Source organism: Heterodontus francisci, unplaced genomic scaffold (genome assembly GCF_036365525.1).
Source record: "Heterodontus francisci isolate sHetFra1 unplaced genomic scaffold, sHetFra1.hap1 HAP1_SCAFFOLD_58, whole genome shotgun sequence".
In the NCBI taxonomy this organism is placed as follows: Eukaryota; Metazoa; Chordata; class Chondrichthyes; order Heterodontiformes; family Heterodontidae; genus Heterodontus; species Heterodontus francisci.
The window spans coordinates 10,528,114-10,535,935 of NW_027142006.1; positions in this window are offsets into that span (position 1 = coordinate 10,528,114).

Here is a 7,822-nt window from a genome sequence, read left to right on the forward strand (position 1 = left end):
ATGTATGAAGTCTAGATGAGACCGCACCTGGAGTATTCTGTACAATTTTGGTTTCCTTATCTAAGGAAGGATAGACTTGTCACAGAGGGAGTGCAACAGAGATTCACCGGTCTCAACCCCTGGGATGGTGGGATTGTCTTATGATGAGAGACTGCAGAAACTGGGCCTAAATTCTCTAGCGTTTTGAAGAATGAGAAGTGATCTCATTGAAACAGGCAAAGTTCTTACAGGGTGTCACAGGGTAGATATGGATAGGATGTTTCCTCTGTCTAGTGAGTCCAGAACAAGGGGACACAGTCTCAGAATAAGGGCAGACTGAGATGAGCAGGAATTTCTTTACTCAGAGGGTGAGAAATCTGTGGAATTCTTTATCCCAGAGGGCTGTGGAAGATCAATCATTGAACATATTCAAGACATAAATCGATAGATTTCTAAATACTAACAAGATCAAGGGATATGGAGGTGGCAGAGAAAAATGGCGTAGAGGTAGATGATCAGTCACGATCTGTTTGAATGTTGGAGCAGGCTCGATGGGCTGAATGGCCTAATGCCCCTATTTCCTATGATCCGATGAATCCCAATAATGTACATCAGAACGTTAGACCAAGTTATGCATTACATACCAGTTCAAAAATCCCACAGAGATTAAGACTGAAAGATACAGTATCAAGCAATTACTACAAAATGAAGGACTTGGAGCTTGCAGACCAGCCCATGTATAAGATTGAAAGTTATATTTTCATTCACAATCGTTTTCACAGAGCTGAATATAGAATACCATTCCACAACTTGCACAGGATTACCAAATAAAACCTACAACTGTAAAATACAGTTAATCCATATTTTAAATTAAACACAAGGCAAACAAATATTGATACATTAAGAGAGCGGGAAACAGTGAGAGCAGAGTGGAGCATAAAGAGCCCAGGAGAGAGAGGGAGCAAGAGTTCACTCGGAGAGCAGGGAACAGCGAGAGCAGGCGTCAAAAAAGGCAAAGGAATACACAATTGATGGGAGAACACTGAATGGTGTAGAAGAAGTGAGGGACGTTGGAGTGAATGTCCACGGATCCCTGAAGTAGCAGTACAGGTCAATAAGGTGGTTCAGCAGGTCCTTTCCTTTATTAACTGAGGTATAGAGAATAAGGGTGACCTGGGTGTCCTTGTCAATAAGTCACTGACAGCAAACATGCAGGTGCAGCAAGCAATTAGGAAGGCTAATAGTATGTTAGCCTTATCGCAAGAGGATTTGAGTACAGGAGTAGTGAATTCTTGCTTCAATTGTATAGAACCTTGGTTAGCCTGCACTTGGAGTACTGTGTGCAGTTTTGGTCCCCTTGCCTTCGGAAGGATATTATTGCCATAGATAGAGTGCAAAGAAGGTTCATCAGACTTGTTCCTGGGATGGTGGGACTGTCCTATGTAGAGAGATTGGGGAAACTGGGGCTCTATTCTGTAGAGTTTTGAAGAATGAGAGGTGATCTCATTAAACCTACAAAATATTTAAAGGACAGTCAGGGTAGATGCAGCTAAGATGTTTCCCCTGGTTGGGGAGTCGAGAACCAGGGGACGCAATTTCAAAATAAGGGGCAAGCCACTTAGGACAGAGATGAGGAGAAATGTTGTTCCTCAGAGGGTTGTGAATCTTTGGAATTCTGTACCCCAGAGGGCTGTGGAAGCTCAGTCATTGAGTATGTTTAAAGCAGAGATTGATAGATTTCTAAATACAAATGACATAAGGGAATATGAGGAAAGTGTGGGGAAAAGGGCATTGAAGTGGATGATCAGCCATGATCATATTGAATGGTGGGGCAGGCTCGATGGGCTGAATGGCCGACTCCTGCTCCTATGTTCCAATGTTCCTAACTCCACATTATCGATGAGACACAGCCTCAGGCCGACTTGTCGGGTGTTGCAAACAGATAACACTGCTTCTGATCTTCACCAGAACAGAGAGTGAGATGTAAAATTGATCATCAAACAGACTGTGAGAGAATACAACAGAATAAAACACATGGAGAGACACTGTGGAATAACAAATAGATTTGATTGGAATGTTGAATTATGATTGGAATGGATAAAACAGCAGATTAAATTGGGACAGAAAAGAGAAACTGATGGGAAGAAGGAAGAAAAGAAAGGATGGATCTGTTCACTTTTTTCAGTTTTTTCACTGGTCCATCAAAGCTGGATTAAAAAAAGATGCAAAAAACAGAGAGTTTCACCAAAAAGGGAGATTAAATGCTGCCGAAACCTTGGATCGAAGGATGCCCCAACAGATCACCTGTTTAACTGTCTCCTCACTGGGGGATTTCAATCAATGAGCAATATTATTCTCTCCTTTTCTTTTGTTAAATGAAACCACTACTGTCACTTGGAGTTAATATCCCTGTGTTCCAACTCCTGAATAATAAAATTGTGAGTTTCGCGATATTTTCTGGACACATTTCCTGCTGAAAGAACTAAGAACTCTTTTCTAATTTACACAATACTATATACACACTCATCAAGCCTCCGAAACTAGCATCCTTGGTGCTGCTCTCTCCTCCCAAACCTCATCTCATGTGACTGTTGCATCATCACTCTGATTGTGGGAGGGGTTAATCCCACTGTCTTCAGCATTAACCCTTTACATCCTCATACTGCACTGTCTGTCCAAACAAACCGGTGGAGGGAACTTGAATTATCAAAACAGCAACAGCTGCCAGTTGAAAATCAACTCAACCCATCAGAGAGAGACTGTCAGAGAACTTCCTGCATCCAGTCCTGACCCTGTCACATTAAGCAGCTGCTCACCCAGACCCCACTCTCATCAACACTGAACATTTTTACTGAGACCCTTCAAATACTGTTTATAAAAGGCCGCAAAGATCAAAGTTCACACAGTTGTATTAAATACAACAAAGTTTAATATCTTCTCACCGTTTCTCGGTAACCACATGAGAGATAGGTTTTCTTATTTGGTTCCTTTGATTTTTCTTGTTCCTGACTGACAGATATTCCAAACCTCAGATAAACCCTCCCACTTGCGTCATGTCCCAGTCTCGGTTAAAAGCATCACATAATGACACAAACACTCTCCTTCAGTGAGATTAATATCAAGCTGTTTTCCAGGTTGAATGTAACTGTGAACAAATTTATGTCAAAGAAGTTACCTTTGATGTATCAGCACTGAAATTCTGTACAAGGAGGAACAGCCATTCCAAACTCATATCCTTCACAAAGTCTGTTTTTTTATGTGATTGAAATTCATCATGTATTTTGAATTAAAGTTCACAAGACACAGATGTCAATGTTGATAATGAAACTTTTCAAGCATGTTGCGACTGTGAAATGAGGCTCTGCTGGGAGTTGAACCCAGGATTTTCTATTTACTCGACAGGTGTTTTAACCAACTAAGCTACAGAGCCAGATTATAAATGGATATACAATTGAAATCAGAGGAAGGCCATGTAGATAGTGGGCAGGCTTTGGCGAGTCAAGAGTTGAGTTCGTCACGGCAGTGTTCCCAGCCTCTGACTCGCTCTTGTAGTTGTAGCTGTAGTTGTAATTGTAATAGGCAACCGTCCATCTCGGAAGACGATGGGCTGCACCCGGGGTGTACCTCACTTCTGTATTAAACATCGTTTGTTCTGGCTGTGGAGGATGACTCGTGAGTGACGATCCCTTCCGCAGCTGGTACAGATGAATATCATTGGCCCGAGGTCGACTGATAATTTTTCCTTCCTCTGAGCTCTCTTTCCCACCATCTGGTCATTTCTTTTGTCCTCTGCTTTTCCCATGGTCTTCCTGAATGCCTTTCTCCAGGAATTCCAGTCAGCAGGAAGGACTTCCCATGCATCGACTCCAATTCCAGTCAGCTTGAGATCTCGCTTTGCAGATGTCCTTGTATCACAGACGTGGGTGACCTGTTGGTCTCGTGCTGATAGCAAGCTCACCACAGAGCATGTCTTTGGCAAAGCGACCGTCATCCATTCAGCGCACATGACCCAGTCAACAGAGTCACCACTGACTCAAGAGGGCAAACATGCTGCAGATCCCTGCACGCTGGTGTACTTCTGCATTCGGCTCTCTGTTCTGCCAGGAGATGCCCAATATCCATCTCAGACAGCGGAGGTGGAAGCTGTTCAGCTGCTTTTCTTGGCTTGCATAAGTTGTTGATGCTTCTCTACTATAAAGGAGGGTGCTGAGAACACAAGCCTGTTACACGCAGAGCTTTGTATTTTCGATCAGTTTGCTATCGGTTCACACTTGTCTTCTCAACTTTGACATGACAGCTGCAGCATTGGAAATCCTGGTGCTGATTTCAGTATCAAGGGACAGATTGCTGGTGATTGTTGATCCGAGGTATGTGAAGCTGTTGATGGAAGGTGGAGTCTCTACATCCTGGCCCATAACTTTGATCTTCCTGATGCTGATCGTCAGTCCAAATTCCTTGCAGGCCAGGGAGAACCGATATACAAGCTGCTGTTAATGAACTTCATTATGGGATGTCAGCACAGCGTCATCAGCAAACAGCAACTCACAGACCAAGAACTGACTCATTTTGGTCTTGGTGCGCAGTCTTGCCAAGTTGAACAGCTTGTCATCAGCTCTGGTATGCAGGTGGACACCCCCATCTGAGTCACTGAAAGTTTAAAATAGCAGCATGGAGAAGAGTATGCCAATTGCAAAGGATGTGAGCTGTGAGGAGGTTACAAGGAGGCTTCCAGGGGACTTGGACAGGATAAGTGAATGAAATGACAGATGGAATATAATGTGAATAAGTGTGAAGTTATCCACTTTGGTAGAATAAACAGAAAGACAGAATATTTCTTAAATGGTGAGAGGTTGGGAAGTGCTGATGTCCAAAGGGACCTGGGTGTCCTTGTTCATGAGACACTAAAAGCTCGCATGCAGGTGCAGCAATCAATTAGGAAGGCAAATGGTATGTTGGCCTTAACACGAGGGGTCATGAGTACAGGAATAAAGATGTCTTGCTGCAATTGTATCGAGCCTTGGTGAGATCGTGCTGGAGTATTGTGTACAGTTTTGGTTTACTTATCTAAGGAAGGATATACTTGCCACAGAGGGAGTGCAACGGAGGGTCACCAGACTAATCCCTGGGATGGTGGGATTGTCTTATGAGGAAACTGGGCTTGTGTTCCTGAAAGTTTCATTTAAAAGGCCATTTAAAACTGAGATAGGGTGGAATTTCTTCACTCAGAGGGTGGTGAATCTTTGGAATTCTCTACCTCAGGGGTTTCTGAAAGTTCAATCATGGAGCATGTTCAAGACATAAATTGATAGAAATCTTGATACTCATGACATCAAGGGATATGGGGATAGCGCGGGAAAGTGGTGTTGAGGTAGGTGATCAGCAAGGATGTAATTGAATGACAGATCAGGCTCGACAGGTTAAACTGCCTCCTCCTACGTTCCGAAGAGAGTTTGCACCAGGACACAGCCCTGTTTTACCCCACTGCTGATCGTGAAAGTGTCTGATGTTGCTCCATTGTAACTGACGGAACTGTGCATGTTCTCGTGGAAAGAAGAGATGACGCCCAAGAGTTCAGGAGGGTAGCCTAGTTTCCACAGCAGTTTGAAGAGTCTGTCTCTGCTAACAAGATCGAAGGCCTTGGTGATGTCTATAAAGACAATGTAGAATGCTCTGTACTGTTCAAAGTACTTCTCCTGTAACTGCCGAAGTGAGAAAATCATGTCGACTGTCGATCTACCAGCTCTGAAGCTGCACTGACTCTCAGGGTAGATGTGTGATGTCAGGGTCTGCAATCTGGTCAGAGCAGTGTGAGCAAAGACCTTCCCCACAATACTTAGCAAGGAGATGCCTCGGTAATTGCTGCAGTCACTGCGATTCCCCTATATTTTTGTACAAGGTGACAATGTTTGCATCACGCATGTTTAGAGGCGCAGATCTCCCTTTCCAACAGAGACACAGAAGTTCATGGAGATGCTACAGCTGTGCCGCTTTTCCACTTTTGATGATTCCAGGTGGAAGACCATCATTTCCCATCATGCAGATTGTATGCTGTTGCAGAGTTTTAACCAGTATTGATTGGTGCAGTGCCGAGCAGTCTGCAGAGACTTGTTTCTGGCAGCTCTGAGAGCATCTAGAGTTTGTTTGCTGGGGACTTGTTTGTAGTTCATGAGGGCTCTCTTCTTAGTTGCAGTAACTGACTCCATTTCAGTCCAATAAGCCTCAAACCAGTCAGCATTCCTCCCATCTCTTTTCCCAAACACAGCGAGTGCAGAGTAAAAGATGGTGGCGTGCAGATGATTCCACTTTGATACCACACTGAGGCCTTGGGCGTTTTCTGAAAGAGCCTGATCGAGGATGTTGAGGAACTCCTGGGTCCTTTCTGGATCAGTGGTTCGGCAAGTGTTGATCCGAGAACGACCTTTCTTCTTGGATGGGTGAAGCTTCCTTGGCTGAAGCCTGACATTGCTACACACCAGGGAGTAGTCAGTGTCACAGTCAGCGCTGTGATAGCTGCGTGTGATGAGGATACTGCTGAGGGTGGTATGTCTGGTGATGATAAGGTCTAGCTGGTGCCAGTGGCATGATCTCGGACGTCTCCAGGACACCTTGTGGCACAGCGTGACCTGGAAATAGCTGTTCGTCACACAGAGTCCATGGTGACAGTATAGCTCCAGCAACCTCTGTCCATTTTAGTTCATCTTGCTAATCCCCTGGTGCCCTATGCTCATTGGCCAAGCTGTATTCAGTACCCAAGCTTGCGTTGAAATCCCCTAGAAGATACAGTCCCTCAGTGCTGGGAATTCTACTGATGGCAGTGTCAAGTGTCTCATAGAATTGATCCTTGACATCTGGGGTGGAGGTGAGTGTCGGGACATAGATGCACATGAGATTAACTGGGCCCGCGCTTGTTGACAAGTGAAGGGTAAGAAGTCTCTCTGAGCCTACTGTGGGGGGTTCACTCATTGCAAGTAGCGTGTTTTTTACTGTGAAACCCACTCCATGCTCACGAGTTGCCTCTTGGGCTTTCCCCTGCCAGAAGAAGGTGTAGTGTTTCTCTTTGAGGGATCCACTTTGAATGAGTCTACTTTCTTGCTGCACAGCAATGTCCACATTGAGCCTTGTGAGTTCCTTGTCAATCACAGCTGTCTTGTGTGTGCTATCAGCCTGCAGAAGGTTGTCAGTAAGGCCAGGACACATGCTCCTTACATTCCAGCTTGTGATGCAAAGCACTGGTGTCTTATTTGTTGAGTTTGTCTTGCCTGGTGCGTAGATTATCAATCCGCCTGTTGAGAGATATCTCTCGAAGCTGCAAGCACCCATTGAAGCAAGTAGGTCGTGGCAGGACAGCACCTAACTGACTGGGGGACTGCACAGCTTGGAGTAGGTGGTAGTTATCCATTGAGACGCGATGATCTCTCCCACTGTCAAAAGTAACCCCTGGTGCTCATACTCTACACCAGTTGAGTGAGAGCTTATAATCAGTAACTGTTTCTTCCCATGTTTTGCTAATGTTTAACCACGAAGCTGGAGTGTCCTCTCCAGGGCACAGGCCTGGGCAAATAGTATGGAGACACTGAGCATCAGGACCCCCTCTCAGCATTGCTAGTATTGTCCAAAGGAAAGGAAAAAAACAGTACTGTTTGGTACCAGCTCTGCTGTAGGAGTTGCTGGAAAACAACCTGATAAGTAACAGGTAACCGCCTACGGGACTCCACTCTGGATTTACTGTCCAGGTTTACTCCCTCAGCCTTCTTCTCTCTCAAGACACCCACAGGGAAGTGAGACTTTTTGCCCATAGATGGGGCTCTGTTTCTTGGCATCAGGATGGAACCACACGCCAGTG